Source organism: Eurosta solidaginis, chromosome 5, assembly GCF_040869045.1.
Source record: "Eurosta solidaginis isolate ZX-2024a chromosome 5, ASM4086904v1, whole genome shotgun sequence".
Taxonomy (NCBI): domain Eukaryota; kingdom Metazoa; phylum Arthropoda; class Insecta; order Diptera; family Tephritidae; genus Eurosta; species Eurosta solidaginis.
In genome coordinates, this window is record NC_090323.1 from 266,015,894 (window position 1) to 266,041,106 (window position 25,213).

General features: G+C 35.6%; 1 protein-coding gene across 1 annotated transcript in view; it reads left to right on the forward strand.

The window, feature by feature from the left end:
- The first annotated feature begins 1,081 nt into the window (after nt 1-1,081).
- Nucleotides 1,082-25,213, forward strand: part of Glut1 (Glucose transporter 1) — a 174,120-nt gene continuing 149,988 nt past the window's right edge. Inside the window, exon 1 of the mRNA XM_067792041.1 lies at nt 1,082-1,649. The gene's annotated coding sequence lies outside the window, so the exon portion shown is untranslated. The remainder of the gene's footprint in view (nt 1,650-25,213) is intronic.

The following is a 25,213-nucleotide window of genomic DNA, read 5'->3' on the forward strand; positions in this document are numbered from 1 at the left end:
AATCCCGAAATTGATTTTAAACTGTCCCGAAATAATGCCGAAATAGTCCTTAAATATTCCGTACAAGGTACCAAGAAGATCTGAAAGTAGTTTTGAAATAGTCCCGGAATAATACCAGAATATCCTAGAAATAATCCCCAATAGATTCCGAAAAAGACAAAAGATAAGACCACAACGAAAAGGTCCTAAATGTCTTGACAAGGTTATTCTAAAAGATTCCAGCTAATCCCAAAACAATACGAAATAATTCTGAAAATCCCCAAATCATCTCTTAAGGGTCCTGATGTTATTTCAAAGGGATCTCCAACAAATCCCGCAGAATAGCCATAGCAAGAAAAAAGGCTGTTTTGTGCAGTTTACTGACGAAAAATATGAGCAAGATTACCAATTAATTACATACATTTTAGTGTATGTGACCCGGTCTATGAAAGTGTGGCTTATGACTCAAAAAAAATGTTTCCATTTTTTTTCTGGTTTCGATAGTTTTTGAGACGCTCTTTCACGTGTTGAAAACTAGAAAGTCCTAACTTGCTTAGAAGTGTACTAAAAATGTAAAGAAATAAGAGCACAAATGAAAGAAAATGAAGCCTTTGGTTCCTTCGATGCCACTTTGGTGGCTGATGAAGCATTCTCAGATTTTTTTGATAGCATTTTTTTTGATGGCAATGGAGCCAAAATATCGGTCAGAAACTGCTTTGTGCTTTGCCTTTTGGGCATGACTGTTCATAATGCAAAAGAAAAACTACTAAGAAACTGAAGAAATGCATTGTTTATCTTTAACAGTTGTTTCTCGCAATTTCTTTTTTGAGTCATAAGCCACCTTTTCATAGGCCGGGTCACATATATACTTCTTTAGGTAAAAAGTTTCAGAGACAAATTTTAATAACATATACGTTTGTTGTCCCCCAAGCCATTAAGTACTTAATTGTGAAAAAATGTATTTTGCACTATTAATTAATTTATTATTTTTTTTTTGAGTGTAACAAATAATAATTAATCAAACAAATTGGTATATGCAGCTTAAATCGACGCCTTGGCTTCATAGCAGCTAAATGATCAGCTAACATGGCAGTCAGGCTTTTGCATGCCATTCGTAAGGTTTGGATGTAATATTTTTTCGTAATTTCGCATTTGCTTTTTGTTTTCATCACAAACTGAAAAATTAATTGTGAAAGTGAAACGCCGATTACAGCGTGCATAGTTTTATTGTTGGATTTTTTTTATTTGTTTTGTGTTCATACATTTTTATTGTTTAATTACTTCATTTCGAATCGTGCATTGGCCTCCTCCTCACGTTCGTTACTTGTCCGTCAGTTGTTAAACGGTTCAACATTGTAAATGAAAAAATAAACAAACAAACAAAAAACACAAACAAGTGTAGATAATAATGTTAAACAGTGGTGTTTCGTGAGATAAGTTAATCGCTCATTTGAAATTTATTAATTAATAATAATAAAACGAAATTGTATGTGTGTTTAATTTTTTTTTTTTTTTTTTTTGTTTTTGCCAAATCATTTGCTCGTTAAGTGCAAAATGTCGTTTATGTGAACATTTTTTTTACATCTACGTATGTTCAGATGAATTTGTGTAAATTTGTGGAAAATCCAAAATAATTTTCACTCTAGACAAGCAAAAAGAAGAACCATAAAGTGAGTAAATGTTTCTACGTGTATTTTAGTATTTTGTGGAAATTAACCAAGCGTTGTGCATTCCTAATTTTAACTGGAAATATCCCCGTCTACAAAAGTAATTATCTAATAAAAAAAAACTATGTAATTATAACAACTATTGTGCGCTCGTTTTAGCGGTTTTGTATTATTGTCATTTAACACAAATTAGTTTCACATAAATCAGCACTGAATATTTCAGGTGTTTTTTTTTTATTGGTTTTAACACTCTGTGTCATTGAAGCAGTTAAAATTAACAAGAAATTGGGTTGCGTTCTTGATCAAATTCAATATTTGAATATAAAATATGCAAATCGGACGCTTACATTAAAGGACTCATGAAAAACTCACGAATGCCTAGCAAAGGTCGTAAGTCTCGCAAACTCATATGATATATTTGTTTATTTACGTGGTTTTCATGGTTGCGAGGCATTTGCGAGTTTCAGTGAATTGTCTTATAATATTTCTATATAAAAATGTTAAATAATGGGAAGCGAACAACATTCTACCGAAAATTTTAAACATATTTTCAATTTAAACCGATGTTGCCTAACGAAAAAGCCACCCGCACAAAAAATAATACATGATGTGGTTTACCTCCGAGGATATAAAGAAGAGATTCTATTTAAATTTGAGCAGCTGTAAGACAGAAGAATTTTCACTGATAAACTTTTATCCGGAGAAATACATTCGTAGTGTTTACTAAACAAATGTCGAGATGGGTCCCCCTTTTACAAAACCTTTTTAACTGAAATAACTTTTGTCTACATTTTGGTTGTTGCTTTGGTCGTCACCTGAACCCTGGATCTTTGGTGTGGTAAGGTGATCACGCTACTACCACACCACCTCGGCCGCCAATGAAAAAACTAAAAAAAAAAACTTCTGTTCGTCGCTTTTGAACGTTAACTAAGAAAAGTTCAAGCACTGGAAATCAAAAGGTATTCCCATTCAAATGACGTGGAGTATTCGAACGTAATTGGAGTATACTGACATTCACAAAGGGCTGAGCTGAACACTTTTCGCTTGTTGTATATTTACTTATATTTATATTTATTTTAGTTTCGATTTTGCCTAGTTTTTCTGTACAAATATCACATAGATTGGTAAAAACAGCTAATATTAAAAAAAAACTAAAACAAAGCGCTTTAATATCAAATCGGTCATTAATATCGAAACTTCTATACTAACCTATTAATTTTACAATAGAAAAACATAAATTTTGGAAAGATGAGTAGTGTTTGATATACTACTGAACTGAGTGGGATGAACCTTTACTAAAAATAATTCTTACATTTTCCACTGAAAGTATAGCCCCCTAAAATAAAAACTAGTCCGTCCATTTGTGAAATATTTAAACACTGAGTTTTAAAATGGTTTATACTACGCCCACCATTGCTACGAATAAATATAAATTCAGTGCTGTAGTGTAAAGATGTGTTATGGTGTGAGTAGTAAATCAACTGCATATCTCTTACTCGGCACATGAATTGATTTGCCGTAAGTATTATTTACGTTGAAAACCACTTTATCCTACATTCACGGACTTGGAACTGTTCAAGTAGGTACGAACTTAGTTACAATATGAAGAAGAAAGGGCGAATCGGGACTAACCCAGCTGCACGGTAAACTTTTATTAAAAGAGGCTCGTACCGAAAACAATAAGATGAACTCTGTGTAAAGTACAGTGGACAGAGACGTAAACATATTTTTTTTATATTTTTTTATTCCATGGATTGCATTAATTGTACTGCAATAATCGGAGGAATGCATTCCGCAATACTTTTCATTCCTTTTACTTTCCAATATTATTATTTACTTGCGGAATTCTTTCGAATTTTATTAAAGAAATATTCCAAAGAAAATAATAAAGTCTGCTTTCCAATAAGTCCAGGAATAGGAATGAATTGATTGCATTCCCGGGTCATTGCATTCCTTAGCAATCCAACTATTTGTCGCGTTGGTGCTTTTTAAAACACAAAGCTTAATAAATGCTCAGCGTGATTTAGTTTCGAGGAGATTAGCCAAACTCCTCTTCCAATTTGCTTCGTGCTCCTTTTTATATTTTTCCGACCTACGGGTTTTATGCTGACTCTTAACCGCCACTGCAAGGTAGATGTATTTTCGCTGAGAAGCTTTTCATGGCAGAAATATACTGAGAGTGTTTGATGGGCATTGTGCCCAGAATATTTGGTGTGGTAGATATATCACGCGGCACGAGGTCCTGCACCCTGTACTAAAAACCCTTAATGAGAAGAATTGGTAACTCAGAAATACGAATCAACTGTCGCTCGATTAAAGGCTGAAAAAGCTTGTTGTAAAATGTTCTTTTATTTTTCATGAAATGTGTTTGCAATGAACTCGAATCACCGAATTCACGTTCCTGTCAGGTGCAAGGATAAACGAGAGCTATGTTTGTTGTGCTCTCGATATTATTTAGAATGAACAATAATAAGTTCTTTTGATATACAATTAAACATTTTTGATATTTGAACTTTTCTATAATTCCAGCAACTCTACGACTTTCTAACAATGAAATTTGAAGCGCTTGCATGCATATCCATTTACATCTTCCATCATTAGAACAAAAAAAAATTTAAAAAAGCCTAAAATCTATTTGTACTTCCCTTTGCATTCTGTAATTCATATGCACTTTCACGTTTACGTATTTACCTGGCGATATGTACACATACAAACAAATAGAATAACACATTCAGATTAATAAAAAATCTATTTATATATATGTATATCTATTCTATTAGATATTCCCTAGTGTTAATTCCATGTTTGTAATACAATTCACTGCCACCGTAGGTACATCAATTTGGTTTGTCCCACAATATTTTATTATTGATAAATTAGTAAAACTGGTTCCCGGAATTTTCCACACATCAACATCGCGAGTAAACAAGTTGAATGTCATTGATTTTTATGCCCGCCAGCATTTGCTCACATTGAATGTCACCAAGTTTTAGTTAATAATTTTTTTATTAAGATTTATATTGTCTATGGAATATCGGCTGATATGAGCTAAGTGTCTAAGGTAAAACTTGTCACCATATTCCATTGACATAATTTCGTCAAGCGTTAAGTACATAGGCAGTAATTTGGGTGATAAATATTCTAAATTGATAATGATATTGGAGAAACAATTTGATAAAGTTGCATATACACGATACATTTTTATATTAGTGTATATATGAACAGTAGACAGACCCCAAAATTTCGTAGCTATAACTAAAAGTGTTCGTTAGGATCCAACAACAATTTCACATGATCGACCAAGCGGGATAGTGTTTCGAAGATCATTGTTAAACTAACAAAGTGACTCTCAACACTAAAAAGAAGACACTGTAGGCTTATGATGGGCAATCTTACTGAACCCTGCCTTCTAACGTCACGTCACATTAGTTGATAACAGATGCAGGAGGAAGCGAAACAGCACATCCTGTAGCGGAAAAGGTCCTACATGTTTTATGCCAACTCCAAACGGCAGCAGCAAAGCAGAGGAATTTTCACTGAGAAGCTTTGAATGGCTGAAATATACTCCAAGTTTTTGTCACCATGACTGGCGGAGGACCATACTTAGATAAACTGGTTTCTAATTGAACAAACTAAACTTTTTTTATAAATTCTTGATATTACTTTGCTCATTAACTGAACAAGTAATATTAAATCTCATTTTGGCACTTGAAATATTTTTCAAACGTTATTCAAACATTAATAAGAAGGAAGAACTTCTACATAAACTGTATCGGGTGTACACTGCTATATTATTCGAATGATGATCGGAGCCAAAAGGCGGTCTTACCGGAGGCCGCCAATGGAAGCGGATAAAAAGGGCGGTCCCCACTCCTACGGAAAAACCTGGGGTAAAAGGATTAAGAATTAGCACGAGTTAGCCCAGCAAAAAAATTACTGGCTGGACTTGTTGGATGGCCAAAACCCTTAAAGCGATTGAGCGCAATTTGAGTAAGTTAGTGATAATAGCAAATCTGTTCAAAGCAAATTTTTGAAGTAATGGACACATTAATTTTACGTATTTAGGAGTAACTTATGAATGTCAAAACCCTTCTTCACAAACTCAAAACGAAACGAATGTTGGAGTATAATCTCGTTTCGGCCACATCCCTACCCTTCGCTACGTCCATGCAATCTACATTCAAAAGCGTATAAATCGAATATATTTAAGGCCCGAACACCTTCGAATTTTGCGTCGTTTTGGCCCTTGTGTCACGTTGAAAGAACGCACGTCGAAAGTTTTCCTGCCACAATTAACTCAAAGGTAAAACTCAAATTTTGATTTTTCATCATTCAAAAAATGCAAATAACAAGTTTTATATCTTGATGTTTTTGCGACCTTTGTTCAGTAATACCTCTCAGTGTTACTGGCTCGAGGTCAACATTTTTTTTGTTGATTTTGCAAAAACCAATAAAACACTAAGGTTTTTTGTTAATGCCAATATATTTCGATTACAGGACAACTAAACAACATAAAAACATACATTTTATTTAAATAAATAAAAAAATTTAATAATACATTTTTAAAAAACTAAATAAATACATTTACTTTTCACGTATTTACCGCCTAATGTGGAGTATTCCACTGTCCGTTCTTTGTTAATAACTGCCTGTAGGATTGTGCAATATTAGCCGTGTTTTTTTTTAAACGGTTTTATTTAGCTTGTCTTGACATGCAGGCCGTTGTGAACGAATTTTGTAATTGAAATTTAAGTAACTTCCCGATAAGCTACAAGCTTGAAACTTGGAATATAGTTCAGAACCCGATGACAATGCAATAATAAGAAAAAATCGTCGCTAGGTGGCGCAAGGATAAAGATATTCTCAAAAATCGTATTTATGGCCCGATTTGACTCATATTTGGAACACATAATACATACAAGAATAGAAAGCGACCTATGAAAAAAATCGCCGCTAGGTGGCGCAAGGACAGAGATATTCACAAAAATCGTATTTGTAGTCCGATCTGGCTCATATTTGGAACACATAATACATGCAATAATAAAAAGCGACTTATGAAAAAAATCGCCGCTAGGTGGCGCAAGGATCGAGATATTCACAAAAATCGTATTACGGTCCGATTTGGTCCATATTTGGGACACATAAAACATACATGAATAGAAAGCGACCTATGATGCCAGATTTGGCTCATATTTGGAACAAGTACAAAAGAAACAAACAAACAAAAACCGTTTAACTTAAAACTTTTTTTTTAATTATCACGTTTGCGCGTGAAAAAAAACGCTTATCCTCGCTTAGATAATGCTTAGGAGACCCATCTAGCGGCAGTGGTTAAACAACTAGCTACAGCTACAGGGTGTACAGAAAAGCGGAGACACAAACCCCTGTTGTATTTCTGTGTATAACATGTAGCTGAATCAGTTGTGATAGATAGTAGACGCGCATAGAATACACGGAATTAGTGCAGAGGGTGAAACATGGACACATATTTCAGTTACATCTGAGTATAATGCGTATTGAAATTCGGTAGTATTTTTTTTTATGCTTAGCAATTTCAGAGGTGTATTTAAAGTTTGTCGCTTAGCAGGCCATATAAAGTTTAAGCGTAAACGTATATAGACGTGAAAAAAACACAGCTACCGTCAATGTCTGTTTTGTAATTTATTCCTCTATCTGCCGGTCTGTTTATTATGTGTAACATTTCTATTGTCATCCTTTTCTTGCTTTGTTGTTCTTGCTGAGCAACTGAAGCTGTTTCGAAGTTCGAACAGTGGCTTTTGTTATCACAGTGGGCCATGGGTGCTGTTTTATAATTATTCGTACTGTGACACTGTTTGTAGTCGGATTTATGTTGTGAGAGTCGAGTTTTCAATTTTGATTTGGTAGTGCACACATAAATGTTATCGCAAGATTCAATCGCATTCCCTTTACTTGGTATTTTGTAAATTACATTACTTTTCTCCGTTTCAGGTATTTTTGATTTTGTTCTATTAAATATATGCGGTAATGTGTTAATAGGTTTGTGGGTTATTTTGATTTCTTCGCTATTATAACAATTTGATTTTGTAAGACGTTCAGATTTAAACTTTTTTGGTTTCTCTGACATAATTTTTGGTTTCTTTGTTAACGCTTTTTTATTAATGTTTTTATAATATTCTCGGGAAACTCATTGTTTCTTAGTAAAATTATTATTTCTTTCTTTATATCATTGTGTAAGTGTCGTCAGATATTTGTAGCATTCTTTGTATACAGCTCCTTGCTGTATTGATTATCATCGTTATAGGGTGTTTTGAATTATAGTTGATGAGTCGTCCGGATGAACTTGGTTTCTTATACCACTTCAGTTTCATTTGCTACAGAATAAGAGACGACGGAAAATTGCCATATCTTGACTCGATCGTAATCAGACAAGGTAGTCAAATGAAGATAAAGTGGTATAAGAAACCAAGTTCATCCGGACGACTCATCAACTATAATTCAAAACACCCTATAACGATGATAATCAATACAGCAAGGAGCTGTATACAAAGAATGCTACAAATATCTGACGACACTTACACAATGATATAAAGAAAGAAATAATAATTTTACTAAGAAACAATGAGTTTCCCGAGAATATTATAAAAACATTAATAAAAAAGCGTTAACAAAGAAACCAAAAATTATGTCAGAGAAACCAAAAAAGTTTAAATCTGAACGTCTTACAAAATCAAATTGTTATAATAGAACAAAATCAAAACTACCTGAAACGGAGAAAAGTAATGTAATTTACAAAATACCAAGTAAAGGGAATGCGATTGAATCTTGCGATAATATTTATGTGGGCACTACCAAATCAAAATTGAAAACTCGACTCTCACAACATAAATCCAACAACAAGCAGTGTCACATTACGAATAATTATAAAACAGCGCCCATGGCCCACTGTGATAACAAAAGCCACTGTCCTAACTTCGAAGCAGCTTCAGTTGCTCAGCAAGAACAACAAAGCAAGAAAAGGATGACAATAGAAATGTTACACATAATAAACACACCGGCAAGTAGAAGAATAAATTACAAAACAGACATTGACAATATTGCACAATCTTACAGGCACTTATTAACAAAGAACGGTCAGGGTATTGAATGTATTATTTAATTTACAATTAGTAAATAAAATGTATGTTTTATGTTGTTTAGTTGCCCTGAGGACGATTACCGAAGGTAATCGAAATATATTGGCATTAACAAAAAAACCTTAGTGTTTTATTGTTTTTTGCAAAATCAACAAACAAATTTTGACCTCGACCATGCAACATTGAGAGATATTAGCAAATTGCTTAGTTAAAGAAATAAACTACTTTTACTTACTAAATAAAATTAATTGAAAACAAAATAAATTTGAGCAAAATTGGAAAGCTGCAAAGAAATGAATTAATAACGCCAGCATAACGTAAGTTTTTGAATTTATTTGGAGTTAATTTGACGTAGCCGATGCGTCGCCTGTGTATTAGGAACATAGCGACAAAGATGTGTGTAAAACGACGCAAAATTCGATTGTGTTTATATTCATACGAGTATGATAAGTCAATCAGAAATTATAGTCCATTTACATTTACAAGAAGCTTTTACTGGGACAGACTTACTTGAATTTCTATAAACGTATTTATTCAGTTATCACTCTTAATCACACTTAATTCGCTAAGTTTTTTTGAAACTGAGTAAGTGCGGGATTCGATATCTGTAGATCAATCCACATTGCAATGTGAAACATTCAGTTCTTAATATCGACATTTTTTAACCATACGATCGAGTCTTCTTTAAAACTTTTAAGACTCATTTTCTCGAAAACAGATATAAGTGACTTTGTTTGTTGTGCCGGGGAGCCAAAGACAAATGTATATCTGTTTTTTTTTTACAATAGTTTGCTTTTTAAAATAAATCAATATTATTGTACTCGAAAGTACAGCCGTATGCACTTGGTTGGTTTAGATTATAAACCTGTTAACTCAAAAAAAACAAAACCAACAATTGTACATAACAGGGGAAAGTCTATCTGATTTTTTCGATACAACGTTGATCGGAACGTCGGAACTAAAATCAGTGAGAATGATCTTGTAAGTTTACAATCAAGATATTTTATATATTTTACTAATTTGCTTGTTTCATCTTCATATCGGATGGCACCAGAAAGTACTTTTTGACAAAAAATTGACTTAGCAAGTTTACACTTAAATCAAAGATGTATATATACATATACGTCACTATACATTGTAACAATGCTTTATTTGAATTCCAATGAATGAATAACCACAATTGTTATACTCAGTTGAGCAGAGCTCACAGAGTATATTAACTTTGATTGGATAACGGTTGGTTGTACAGGTATAAAGGAATCGAGATAGATATAGACTTCCATATATCAAAATTATCAGTATCGAAAAAAAATTTGATTGAGCCATGTCCGTCCGTCCGTCCGCCCGTTAACGCGATAACTTGAGTAAATTTTGAGGTATCTTGACGAAATTTGGTATGTAAGTTCCTGGGAACTTATCTCAGATCGCTATTTAAAATGAACGATATCGGACTATAACCACGCCCACTTTCTCGATATTGAAAATTTCGAAAAATCGAAAAAGTGCGATAATTCATTACCAAAGACGGATAAAGCGATGAAACTTGGTAGGTGGGTTGAACTTATGACGCAGAATAGAAAATAAGTAAAATTTTGGACAATGGGCGTGGCACCGCCCACTTTTAAAAGAAAGAAATTTAGAAGTTTTGCAAGCTGTACTTTGGCAGTTGTTGAAGATATCATGATGAAATTTGACAGGAACGTTACTTGTATTACTATATGTATGCTTAATAAAAATTAGCAAAATCGGAGAACGACCACGCCCACTTTAAAAAAAATTTTTTTTAAAGTGAAATTTTTACAAAAAATTTAATATCTTTACAGTATATAAGTAAATTATGTCAACATTCAACTCCAGTAATGATATGGTGCAACAAAATACAAAAAGAAAAGAAAATTTCAAAATAGGCGTGGCTCCGCCCTTCTTCATTTAATTCGTCTAGAACACATTTAATGCCATAAGTCGAACAAATATTTACCAATCCTTGTGAAATTTGGTAGGCGCTTATATTCTAGGATGATAACATAACTGTTTTCTGTGAAAAAGGGCGATATCGGTTGAAGCCACGCCCGGTTTTTATACACAGTATATCGTCTGCCTTCCGCTCGGCCGTTAACACGATAACTTGAGCAAAAATCGATATATCTTTACTAAACTCAGTTCACATAATTATCCGAACACACTTTGTATTGGTATAAAAAATGGCCGAAATCCGACTATGACCACGCCCACTTTTTCGATTTCGAAAATTACGAAAAATGAAAAAAAATGTCATAATTCTATACCAAATACGAAAAAAGGGATGAAACATGGTAATTGCATTGGTTTATTGACGCAAAATACAACTTTAGAAAAAAACTTTGTAAAATGGGTGTGACACCTACCATATTAAGTAGAAGAAAATAAAAAATTCTGCAGGGCGAAATCGAAAGCCCTTGGAATCATGGCAGGAATACTGTTCGTGGTATTACATATATAAATAAATTAGCGGTACCCGACAGATGATGTTCTGGGTCACCCTGGTCCACATTTTGGTCGAAATCTCGAAAACGCCTTCATATATACAACTACCACAACTCCATTTTAGAATTCTTATTAATACCTTTAATTTGACACTCATATTGTATAAACACATTATAGAGTCACCCCCCCCCCCCCCCCTGGTCCACCTTTATAACGATATCCCGAAAAGGCGTCCACCTATAGAGCTAAGGCCCACTCCCTTTTAAAATACTCGTTAACAACTTTCGTTTGATACCCATACCGTATAAACAAATTCTAGAGTCACCCCTGTTCCACCTTTATGGCAATATCTCGAAAAGGCGTCCAGCTATAGAACTAAGGCCCACTCCCTTTTAAAATACTAATTAGCAACTTTCATTTGATACCCATATCGTACAAACAAATTCTAGAGTCACCCCTGGTCCACCTTTATGGCGATATCTCGAAAAGGCGTCCACCTATAGGACTGAGGCCAACGCCCTTTTAAAAAACTCATTAACACCTTTCTTTTGATACCCATACCGTACAAACAAATTCTAGAGTCACCCCTGTTCCACCTTTATGGCAATATCTCGAAAAGGCGTCCAGCTATAGAACTAAGGCCCACTCCCTTTTAAAATACTAATTAGCAACTTTCATTTGATACCCATATCGTACAAACAAATTCTATAGTCACCCCTGGTCCACCTTTATGGCGATATCTCGAAGAGGCGTCCACCTATAGAACTATGGCCCACGCCCTTTTAAAATATTCATTAACACCTTTCATTTGATACCCATATCGTACAAACAACCCATTCCAGGTTTACCCTAGGTTCATTTTCTTACATGGTGATTTTCCGTTATTTTGTGTCCATAGCTCTCAACTGAGTATGTAATGTTCGGTTACACCCGAACTTAGCCTTCCTTACTTGTTTTTGTTTAGCTTTGTCATTCATACATACACAACCAATCAACTCGTTTTCTTTAGTAGGTCTTATATAGATCAACGGCATTCCAGACTCTGGTGCACAAAACAATTATATTAGTATCTATATGTCCAGATGTAAGTGCGCTCTGTCCAATCATGAGTAAAGGAGACCCGAATAAGCGCCTATTAATGCAGAAGCAACCTGCCTTATCAGCGCTGCTTCAGACCTGTTAAATCTACTATCGATCAGATCTTCGCGATACGCCACATTCTCGAGAAGACTCACAATAAGAAAATCGACACTCACCACCTTTTCGTCGATTTCAAAGAAGCCTTTGAAAGCGCGAAAAGAAGGTGTTTGTGTGCTGCTATGTTTGAATTTAAGTTCCCTGCAAAGTTGATCAGGTTCTGCCGAGTGAGGTTTAGCAACGCCACCAGCTCCACTAGGATCGGGAAAGACCTTTACGAATCATTGGAAACCAAACGGGGCTTTAGATAAGATGACAATCTTTCGTGTGATTTCTAATAATGCTGGAGAAGTTGATTCTAGCAGCAGAACTAAATCGTGATGGTGCAATCTATTCGAAGAGCGTACAATAACTGGTGGAAGTTCCAACCTCCCTTGGTACTCCCAATTGGCGAATTTTTACGAAACGGTAAAAATCGCTTAGGCGGTTAAGCGCCAATTAATGATTTTGATGATGGTCTGAAGATATCCTCATAAGCACTTTGTAATTGTCATAATTAGTTTATCTTGAAAGTTTGTTTTCCTAAAAATTTTAAGCTATAGAAGAGGGTATTGGGGAACTTAATGGCATCGAACTCTTTCTTGTAACCCTTCGTGTAAAATGATACATACCATCCTGAAATGCTAAAATTTTAAAATTGGTTCCTTTAAAAAGTTTCACGTCATTTAATAGGCTTATTGATATGTGAGATCCTGGGTTCGAATAGAGTTCAATGCCCAAACAATAAATTCTTTTTTAGGGTTTATTGTACCTGATTCCCAACACCATATTTAGTACACAGAACACGGGCGCGGAGTTTTGTTGGCAAAGCGGAAGTAGTTAAAAAAATAAATCGTTATTCAAATATGTGATTAGTTATTGTAGTTTACAATTTCATTGTTGTCTTCTTATTAAAAGTGATATTTATTTGCATTTTTGTGCACGATAGATAAATGTGGCTAACACCAGACTTGCTCTATCTTCTATTTGAACATCTCAATCAATTTCGTAGTACAAGTTCCGCATGACGTTGCTATTGTTGTAGGTGTAGGAAAAAATGGTTAAATGCATTACGAATTGAATGGAAATATTTAAGTAATATAAAAAACAATGCACTGACAATAAGGCGTTGAAGTGAAATTAATAACCGGCAACCGGGATAAGTTTACAAATCAAACCAAAAAAAAAAAAAAAAAAACTGTTCTTGCTCATGTTATGTGTGGCGCATGTGATTTAATTAAAGTACAGTGTTAAATATAAGGAAACAACTGTGAAAATATAGAAAATTGAACTTTTATTAAAATGAAATTACATATTAATAAAACATGTTTCCACATACACCTCCTCGTTGCTTTCAGATTAATATGATTATATCTGGCTTATAAACATGAACAAAAAAAAAAAAACAATACAAAGCAAACAAAAAGTATTTTTGTAAACCATGTGTATATATATAAAATGACACTACCCTGCAGGAAAATTATAAACTATTGACCAAAATGTATGGTTCACGCCTAGGTCAGGAAAACGTGCATGAATATTTCCCATACTTTTACTCGGAGACACTTTTGTCCATTCTGAGTGCCCTTAATGAATGGCTGGTGGCAGCACATGCGTACATTGCTCCCCAGTACTCCTTAATGACCACTTACTTTCTCATTAACTTAAATAGGAATAAAGAACCCACATTCCCAACCGCTGCCAGGCTGTCAAAAAACCGTGCGCCAAGAAATCTGAATCGTCTTGTTTTAAACCCTGGACATTGCCAGAGAAAGTGATGTATCGATTTCCCTTCAGCCTTATCCTGACAGCTTCTGTAGAGGGAGTTATTTGATATGCGCCACCGTCGGAGTAGTTAATGCTTTCCCTGTCCAATACTGGTCATAAAGATTTTGAGATCCGAAATCAACCCGGTTTGTGCACAGCCTTTTAATCTGCAAATTTATTCCCTTCAATATCGCTTTGCCTGGGTACAGAAAAGGGATACATTGAGATGCCTTTTTGACGCCAGAAACATATCTGTACAATTTTCGACTTTAAAACATGGGATTCTAATCCCTTTTAGGTGGCCTGTCTGTCGATAAGGAGTGTCTGAGACCGTACTATCCCGAGGTATTCTGACTGCTCTACCTATGGTATAGATCTCCACCTGGAAGAACGTGCATTACTTGATTTACCTGCCGATGCTTTGAGTTTATTCCAGCTCTATTTCCCATTTCAATATTCGAACTGCTTGTGGAAATTGTAATGCGCATACTACTGTCTAAGCTTTCCTTCTATTCCCCCTTTGAAGGATATCTTATGTTCTGCACCTGGAAATTTACAACCGCCGGTCGATGTCAGAAGTTAGGTTAGTTATGATATCTTCTAGTTGCTCCCTTGTCATGTCATCTAACATCATCGCGCGCCCGTATTTGCATGCGCCGTTTTAGTTAGATTTTCTTAGTCGTAGAGCTCCATTCGCCACCAATCCCAGCACCAGCACTTGTAGAGGCCTCATGTAAAAATGTACGTTTAACTCTTGCTAAAGTGCAAGCGATTCAGTATTTGCATATTCCTAACCCTGTTTTCTGGCGTCTTCCAAACGAAAAGAGATCCGTACCTTAGTATCGATTGATTGGGTGTGGTATATATGCCATGGTTGATTTAGGGTGACCGCGCAGCTCCTCACCAAGCCCTTTTGATGGTGTATATTGCTGACAGAGCTTTCCTTTAAATTACCTCAACATTCCTTTTTCATCTTAATTTTAAGTCGAGCATCGTGCCAAGAGATTTTGCTTCAGGAGGAAATATTTGTTTTCCTTGTGAAGAGAACAATTTCCGTTTTTGCATGAGCTCAATAATCATGGCAGAAATTTTCCTGTAATTACACCTTCCGTCCTGAAAATGTCTAGAATTTCATTAACTAACAATATTCATGGAAGACGCGATATCACGCTGCCTTGAGTGGTGCCTCTGGTAGCCATTTTACTTACTGAGCCACTCCTAAATTTGCATTAACCTAGGCATAAATAAAATACTTTTACCAGCCTTTTCAGTAAGAGTTTACCTGCGGAAAAAAATGTACATCGAGTTCAGCCTAATAATAGTCACCACCTTTTTGGATGAGAACGATGCACCTTGCGTCGCTTTTAAAATCGGTGTTGGAGATGTTTTTTTCTTAATTCTCCTACATACCTTTATATTTTTCTTGCGTTTTATACTCATATTCCTATTCTTATTCCCTCCCATTTTCCTATTCCTATTTACATAACTTTTCCTTATCTTATTCTAATTCCCATTCCCAATCGTATGCCTATTAATATTCCTATTCCTATTCCTTTTACTATTCCCAATGCTTTCTATATTATTATTGCTTTACCTATTCCCATTCCTGTTCTTATTCCTTTTCCTCTACCGGTTCCTATTCCCATTCCTACTTTTATTCCGTTTGCTATTGGTAAAGCTATTTTTATTCCTCTCGTTTTCCTTTACGGTTCCCCTCTCCTTCTGTTCTGCTCTACTTCTACTTCTAGTTCTGCTTTTACTTTTACATTTATTTTACTTTTTCCTTGTTCTTTCTATTCTCCTTCTCCTTCCTTTTTCAATATCTCTCTCGCGCTCTCTTCTTGGTGGCACTTCTTTCTCCCCAAGAACTATAAATTTTCCTGAAGGGTATTTAAGAAAAACGCTTTACCTAATAACGATGTTCTAATACAAAAATAATTGTGATGATGTCGATGATGATGACGGCGCTGGTAAAGATGTGAAGGAATATTGTTAATAAAGATGATTTTTATTTCGCTTCAGTTTTTGTTTTTGTAAAGATAATATTGACTGCTGACTTGAGCAAAAAAATAAATACACACAGATACAACTAAAAGCACATACGAAGGCGCCAGCACAAAAACAAATAAATAAAACAGGAAAACCTTTTTGTATTGCAGGGTAGCGAGTCAGTCACTGCTTCTGGGGGCACAAGCAAGCCACTGAAAGTGATATGCGCAAAGTTATAAGAAACGCACAAAAGTAAACACACCCGCACATAATCTGCAGTTATGCACTTAAGCTCAATTTACTAGCACACAAGCAAACAGACACAACAAAAACAACAACGTACACGCAACCGTGGAATTTTTGCAACTTATACGCTTTATGAAAACATCAGGAAATTGAGTTGTGACGTTGAAAGCAAGCAACTGCAGCAAGAACAACAATAAAAAAAAAAATTGCGGCAATAAGAGCAACAGCAACAACATCTGCGGTTGGCATACTTGCATTGACAGCTTGCGTAGCAGCAGAAATTAATATCAATCATTCAGATCATCAGTATTCTTTAATCTGTTGCTTATTATTCTTGTTTTGTTGTTGTTTTTCATGCTGCTGTCGCATTTGTTGAGATTGTTGTTGCAGCATTTGCAATTTTGCCACATAATGTTTGCTGTTGTTGCTGTTGTTAGTTTTGATTTTAAATTAGTATTTATGAGTAACGCCAAATGAGGTTAAGCTTGAAAGGGCTGCGAAATGCTTAAACTAAAGAGCAAAAGTATGCGTTTAAGAAGCTAATCGTATTTAGAAACTAAAGGAATTTTAAACAATTTTATGGATAATTTTAGGCGTTTGAAAGTGCTTAGACATATGTACACATGAGAGGTCTTTATTGAAATATCAGTTTGCACCATCATTTCTGTGCCCTAGTAAGCGTACATCAGTGGACTAAAAAATATCCGTAATTTGAAGCCGTGGCTCAAAGGCAAACGAATCTTGCTTGAATAACATTATCAAGAGTAATTTGCTCTAGGCTTTGTTCGAGCATATGTCGGTTCTTGCTTCATATAGAGCATTTGAATAAGATGTGAAATATGTCATTTGTGTCACTGTGAACGCTCGGATCTTAGACTTTCCTCTTTCCTTATGGATGTCTTTTGAAATACCTATGTCCGCAAAGTATTCTGGTATCGAAACAGTTTACTTCGCCAAAGTTTGTAATGAATACTTTTTTACAATTTGCTATTGTTGGTAGTGTTTTGGACATGGGCAAATATTTTCCAGATGTTAGTCTGGCACGCTTCTTCAATAAAATCACTTTATGGCGTTTGCGTGACTGCCTCGGGAACCATATACTTTTACTCCTCGAGCCTTCGAATTTGTGGGTGTTAGTCACCCCTTCAATAGAAATGATTCCAACGGGATTATTTATACAATCGAAAGAATTTCATGCACTCTTGAACTATATGCAATTTTGCTGAGCATTACCTTCTTATTTATAGAAAAAGGACTTTAGGCGCTGTTTGTGTAATAGCATCGGAATGTGTTCATCGCCTGCATGTTTAACTAGGAGTCTTGTAGCTTTAATAAGCCCCCAAATACTTGATGAGATGATATGACTGAAAAAGACTAACAATCGACGTTGTCTATTATTGCCACAGATTGAAATTTAAATCATAAATGGCTTGAATATTGTATTCGTTATCTGTGAATTCTGTGTTTAAAATAATTTTCGAAAATGTCAGATGCGCCTAGAAATATGCATCTCGTTGTGAAAATAACAAACCGCGATTTGAAGCATAAGGGTATGATGAGATTTGTATAGCTTTGCGCTGCAACCGGCCTCAGGGTTCAGGGAGCTACTGAAAATTTTATTCCCAGCTTTGCATAAAAACTTTGGAGCACCTAAAATTATGCAACAACCAAGACTTCAAACAATTTATTTTGCTTCCCCTGCCCGTTTCATTGCCGGGAGTTTGATATCACGTAAATAATCCTGAATTAAACATAACAAAGTGGTTAGAATAGGTTTATACAAAATATTTATATGAGGCCCACTTCATATTCTATATCTATGGCTGAGTGCATATATCCATTCTATTGCGATAAAAATACATATGTTTTCCAACTTACATTAAACTTCTTATTTATTGATATTGATACTAAATTCTATCTCTTAAATCTACCAGATTCATCAAAAATCAAATTGAAAATCCTGTAATTTACATTTCTCATAAGAATCCAATTAAATTTTTTAATTCATTTTGCATTCAGAAAATTGTTCAATTCAAATAAAAATAGTTACTCGCCACATTCTCTCAAAACTCGGTACTTCATAAACAAGCTACCACAAATAAATGTTAAGTATGTAGCTACAACAGAAAAAAAGGAACAAAAATGAAAAGGGCAAACGAGCTCAAGTGGGTGTCAAAAGTTTTCAATATTCAAACTTATGAATAAAAAAAAAAAAAAATATGTGTGTATGTATGTACAAATGAAACCGGTTATAATATTTATAAGCGCGACTGGCCTCATAAGAATGCAAAAATAACAAGTAAGGAAGGCTAAGTTCGGGTGTAACCAAACATTACATACTCAGCTGAAAGCTTTGGAGACAAAATAAGGGAAATTCACCATTTAGCAAAATTAACCTAGGGTAACCCTGGAATGTGGGTTTCAAATGGAAGGTATTAAAGAGTATTTTAAAAGGGAGTGGAACATAGTTCTATAGGTGGACGCCATTTCAGGATATCGCCATAAAGGTGGACCAGGGGTGACTCTAGAATGTGTTTGTACGATATGGGTATCAAATTAAAGATATTAATGAGGGTTTTAAAATGGAGTAGCCCTTAGTTTTATATGTGAAGGCGTTTTCGAGATATCGACCAAATGTAGACCAGGGTGAACCAGAACATCATCTGTTGGGTACCGCTAATTTATTTATATATGTAATACCAGGAACAGTATTCCTGCCAAGATTCCAAGGGCGTTTGATTTCGCCCTGCAGAACTTTTGTCATTTTCTTCTACTTAATATGGTAGGTGTCACACCCATTTTACAAAGTTTTTTCTGAAGTTATATTTTGCGTCAATAAACCAATCCAATTACCATGTTTCATCTCTTTTTTCATATTTGGTATAGAATCATGGCATTTTTTTCATTTTTGTAATTTTCGATATCGAAAAAGTGGGCGTGGTCATAGTCGGATTTCGGCCATTTTTTATACCAAGATAAAGTAAGTTCAGATAAGTACGTGAACTAAGTTTAGTAAAGATATGCCGATCTTTGCTCAAGTTATCGTTTTAGCGGCCGAGCGGAAGGACAGAAAACGGTTAGCGTCATAAAATCTATGCCCTTACCAAATTTCAAAAGGATTGGTAAATTTTTGTTCGATTTATGGCATTAAAAGTATTCTAGACGTATTAAATGGAAAAGGGCGGAGCCACGCCCATTTTGAAATTTTCTCTTATTTTTGTATTTTGTTGCATCATGCATCATATCACTACTGGAGTTGAATGTTGACATAATTTATTTATATACTGCAAAGATATTAAATTTTTTGTTAAAATTTGACTTTAAAAAAATTTTTTTTTAAAAGTGGGTGTGTTCGTAATCTGATTTTGCTAATTTTTTCTTAGCACACATACAGTAATAGGAGTAACGTTCCTGCCAAATTTCATTATGATATCTTCAACGACTGCCAAATTACAGCATGCAAAACTTTGAAATTAACTTCTTTTAAAAGTGGGCGGTGCCACGCCTATTGTCCAAAATTTTACTAATTTTCCATTCTGTGTCATAAACCCACCTACCAAGTTTCATCGCTTTATCCGTCTTTGGTAATGAATTATAGCACTTTTTCGGTTTTTCGAAATTTGCGATATCGAAAGAGTGGGCGTGGTTATGATCCGATTTCGTTCATTTTAAATAGCGATCTGAGATTGGTGCCCAGGAAGCTACATACCAAATTTCATCAAGATACCTAAAAATTTACTCAAGTTATCGTGTTTACGGGCGGACGGACGGACGGACGGACATGGCTAAATGAATTTCTTTTTTCGCCCAGATAATTTTGATATATATCATTCTATATCTATCTCGATTAGTTTATGCCTTTACGGATTACCGTTATGCGAACAAAGTTAATATACTCTCTGAGCTCTGCTCAGCTGAGTATAAAAACGAAAGAAAGCAATGCAATGAAGCTGGCAAGTGATTGAGTGAAAAGTGGAATGCAAACAGCTGTGAGCTTAAATATTAGGATGGCACGAATTTATTGGGGGAAACAGAAATTTGGCCTCTAAGCATGACAACTTACTTTGGTGAAACATAATATACATTCGGTCCTTGTGATACGATTTTTAGTATTATAGGTTACTAAAATTTATTATGTTTATTAAAATTTGATATAAGCTAAATTGGAATCAGCAATTGAAAAAAGGCATCATTTAACGAAAGTCTGTCACATTGCTGTCAGTGCTTCCAGTGTTCGCTTACAGCTATTTTTGCAAACTATTACATACTCTGAGGCGTTCCTTTCATTATTTTTTAAAATATCTTCCTTTACTGAATTATCGAAAGACTAGACAAATCAAAATTTGATTTTGGCTGTCAGTGAGCTTGAAAGTTTTCGCAAAAAACGAACGGTCTCGTTATTTTCTTCAAGACAAGGAGATCATATTTATTTATCATAATAACCTTATATACTAGCAATTATCCAGGTTGTCTTCAGCAAACTCCTGACATTCTGACTTTATCAAAGTTACTAAGCGGTTTTCAAAGGTGGGAAGAAGAGTGCCCTTCATCCTGGTGAGCACCGAATGAAGCCTGTTCAGAGATCAAACTAGCCAAGTGATCAGTCAATTTATTTCCAGGAAACCCCGTGTACTCTTTCAGCCTGAGTAGGTTAGATCGTGGACATATTTTAGCAGTTTTTTTGCTGCATCATAAGAGATCCTAGACAAAGCCTAAGGTACAACTTGATTGTCACTGCGGAAGCGTAAACTCCAGTTTACTAACCGATTAAACAGAAAAAAATTTAATACCTTGAGAATTGACAATCCTCTGTTAGAAAAGACGAAACATAGTTTGTTAGTAAAAAGTGAAATTCTCCAATGTGGAGTGGTTTTCATTAAAGACTGGGGATCCATTCAGCCCACTCAATATTAATTTTAGTTGAATCAACGAGCGAACTGTCTTTACTGTAAGTGTGTCTCATAGAAATATGCTTTAGATTTCGATAATCGAGCAATCGCCCACGGTCAATTCCATCAAGAAGAAGTCGGGTTAAATATTTCACTCGCCTACAAGCCACTTAATTTCCATTTTATAGCATTGTCATCAGGTTTCAAGATTCCAAAATAATGCACTGCAATTGACTCACAAGAAGTGATCGAGCTAATAAAATTTCAGTAGTAAAAAAACACGACCCTTCCTAATAAACACCAACACAATCACAGTTAATAACAACTAGTATGGGGTAGTCAGGGAGCAATTGATAAAATATTCATAACAGGAACTGGAGAAAATAAAATGCAATGCAAAAAGTATTAACAAAAGAGTAACATTTGAATGCAAAAAATAAAGCCAAACAGAAGCAGCTGCCGAGAAGCAAAATTGCAATGAAAATGAAATCCTTTTTTGTTAGCGCAGAGACTGTAAAATTTGACTACCAAAGCGCAAGCACAATAGTTGCTGATGCCCCATAGAAGGATTTTAAGGCGAACAAACACACATGCACATAGATATCACATACCGACAAATGCATAATAAGCTACCAGAACAAAAAAAAATTGCTCAAAATGAAATGAAAGTTTCATTAAATAGCACTCATACGCGATGTACACCGCATCCCCAAAGCTTGGACGTATTACGAGTATGTGACTGTAAGGGTAAGCAGCGTGCAAACGAACAAATGGCATTCGAACAACAGCAACTGACTCTCGTCGCCAATCCCCAGGGATGTGCATATGTATTTGTATGTGAACTTTACATTTCATTCATATGAAATTACCTGCGTCAAGCAAAACCAAACAACATCAGCGTCCAACAAGGCGCCCGTATTTCAGAGCACACATTGGGTAGCGCCTGTTGAGGGCGGACTGCGGCCACCAAAGTTAAGATTCCATTGAAAGTTGAAGTTAAGCTATGTATGCTGTAATTTGGCTTAGTCATTTGACAGCACTGTGTACTTGCCTTCAAAATTCTGCCACACTTGCCACATTAAATTCCGGCGCTTGGTGCATAGCATTGGCTAACACCGGCAACAATGTGCTGACTGTGCGGAGGGGAGTGGTTTGGTCGTTGTTCATTAAAAATGTAGCAGTCGCTGTGTATTAGTGGATGCCACTACATACGCATATGTCCAAATACATATGCAGCTACCAAATAAATACATAACTAGATGCGGCACTTAAATATGCAACCACGAACAATTCGTTAGAAGCGAGCATCGCTGTATTCAGCCAAGCACTAATCGGTGCAATTGTGAGAGATATTTTGATAAAGTGAGGTTTTATGTATTTAAAATGTCATGACAAAAATGCATGTAAAAATAATGCGAAATGCAAGATATACAACTTTGGATATTCGTTTATGCAAAATTCACAGACTCAAAGTCAGCAATAGTGGGATTACTGGGGATCAAAACTTTAAAAATAAATAAATGTAAGGCGCGATAACCTCCGAAGAGATCTAAGGCCGAGCTTCTCTTCCAATTTGCGTCGTGCTCCTCTTGATTTTTCCCTACAAATTGGCCGGACGGGACCTACATGTTTTATGCCGACTCCGAACGGCATCTGCAAGGCAGATGAGTTTTCACTGAGAGCTTTTCATGGCAAAAATACAATCGGAGCGCTTGCCAGACACTGCCGAGGGGCGACCCCGCTTAGAAAAATTGTCTTCTAATTGAAAAATCTTATTTCTAAAATTTTGATGTTGCTTTGCCCGGGAGTTGAACCCAGGGCATACGGTGTGATAGGCGGAGCACGCTAACATCACACCACGATGGCCGCCGATCAAAACTTTATATTCACAAAATCAACGCCTGACTGGAATATCACCCAATGCCATCCCCTCAGAGGCAAGAACGCACTATTTCAGATATGTTGGATCCACACCAAATTCTGAGATTGGCGCATTTCACCAAGAGGTGTTCTGGAATGCAAACATGGATTGGAGATATTTCGCTTAGGCCGTACCGTACAACAATATGGATTTCCTGGCCAAAAAGGGATAGAAGGTAAGGAAAAGGTCTATGAGATGGCAAAGGAGAGTATAGGACACGTGGGATTTACATTGTAGCCCATTTAGGACGAATGAAAAGTAGACAGGAGTGACAAATAATCCATCATGCTCTAAAGGCATGGGCTGCAAAATTTCTAAGATCATGTGCAAATCCTACAATATTATGCTTGAAGACATCTAGCTCAAGTTTAAGATGGACGTCCTAACTGGACACTGCCTTCTCGTTAGTGACAGGAAATGAAGAAAGTTCGGGGTGTAATAAAAAAACGGCTTAGCAGGTTCTGCAAGGCTCCAGCTACTAATGGCGGTAGACTTATCACAAAAAGGCTGCAATGAAGGTTTTAGAAAAATTCAATAATTTGAGGGTTTGCATTTGGTCGGCAAAGAAGGCATTACATGGCTGAATGCGTTTGTAACACTTCAACCACCGCAGGATTGCGGGTTCAAATCCCACTCCCGTAATAAAAGGCTTTCTAGATATTTACAAGGTATAATTGAAACAGCTGTCGCCTTGTCCGTCCTTATGTCACGTTGTTTAATTTTTTTCCGATTTAATATATAAAGTGTGGTAATACTATGGATACTTTCAGCCTGCGGAGATTTTTATTGGCCTGCCAGTTCAACCTAACTCTGTCCCAGAAACCGTTTTTTTTTTTTTAATTTATGCCGATATGGGCATTATTTGTATCAGATTGGTAACTCGGGAGTCCGAAAACCGAACTCAAGCAAGTTTTTATTTTTAAAATAAATACTTATTGCATTAAATAAATAAATAAATACAATGTGCGATATACCTACGAAGAGAATATAGGATGAGATACTCTTCCAATTTGCATCGTGCTTCTTTTTAATTTATCCCTGCAAACTTGCGTAACGGGAACTACATGTTTTACGCCGACTCCGAACGGCATCCGCAAGGAAGATGAGCCTTTCATGGCAGAAACACACTAGGAGCTTAGAAAAACTTTATCCTAATTGAAAAAATTAGTTTCTAAATTTTATGTTGTTTTGGCTTGGATTTTAATTGGCGGCCGCTTTTGCATTGCATCCTCTATAATCCAGAAATACGCTTTAATACATCAGTATTTCATGACTTTGGGTGCAACCGCCACTCGTTGCAAATAATGATGAAAAAATGTTAACAAACGTCCCACTCACCGTTCCTCCTATTCCAATTGTCTCTTCTCTACCACTTCACCTCCTTCTCCATTCTCATCTACTCTTTTCTTTTTCCTTGACCTACCCTTTCCCACTCTCACTCACACTGCCACATAAATTCCCACTCACGCTTCCACTACCACTCCTTCTCTCACTTCCTTTCAGTACCTCCATATAAATAATATATATTAATCGAACTGTGAACCATATTTAAAAACATTCCGTTTTGAAGCTTTATTTGCGTCCCTTGAATTCATATCTTGAATTGTCCCAAAACCTAAATTGAGTAAAGAACTAGCTGTTTCGAATTTGAAAAACTTTAGTCTGGATATTACTTTTTATGTTGGAATTTTTTCCCGAAAATAGTCCGAAAGATGATTTTTAAATTAAATTTAGCTCTCTTTATATAAATGGATCAAGATGCAGCTGAAAATGTGTCCAATGACATCAGACCCTTCAGACAATTTATGACCCGAATTTACGCTACGCTTGACTTTCAACTTTTGACTGTTAAGAATCAGACAATGAGAGCCTCCTTACACGTTTTTATATAAAACAAAAACGGATTGAAAAATGTTCTTAAACATTCACCGTAGGAACGTTTTTATATGGTTTACGCCTTTTATTCACTGACGAGTTAAACCTAGCCTAAAACTCGCCGAA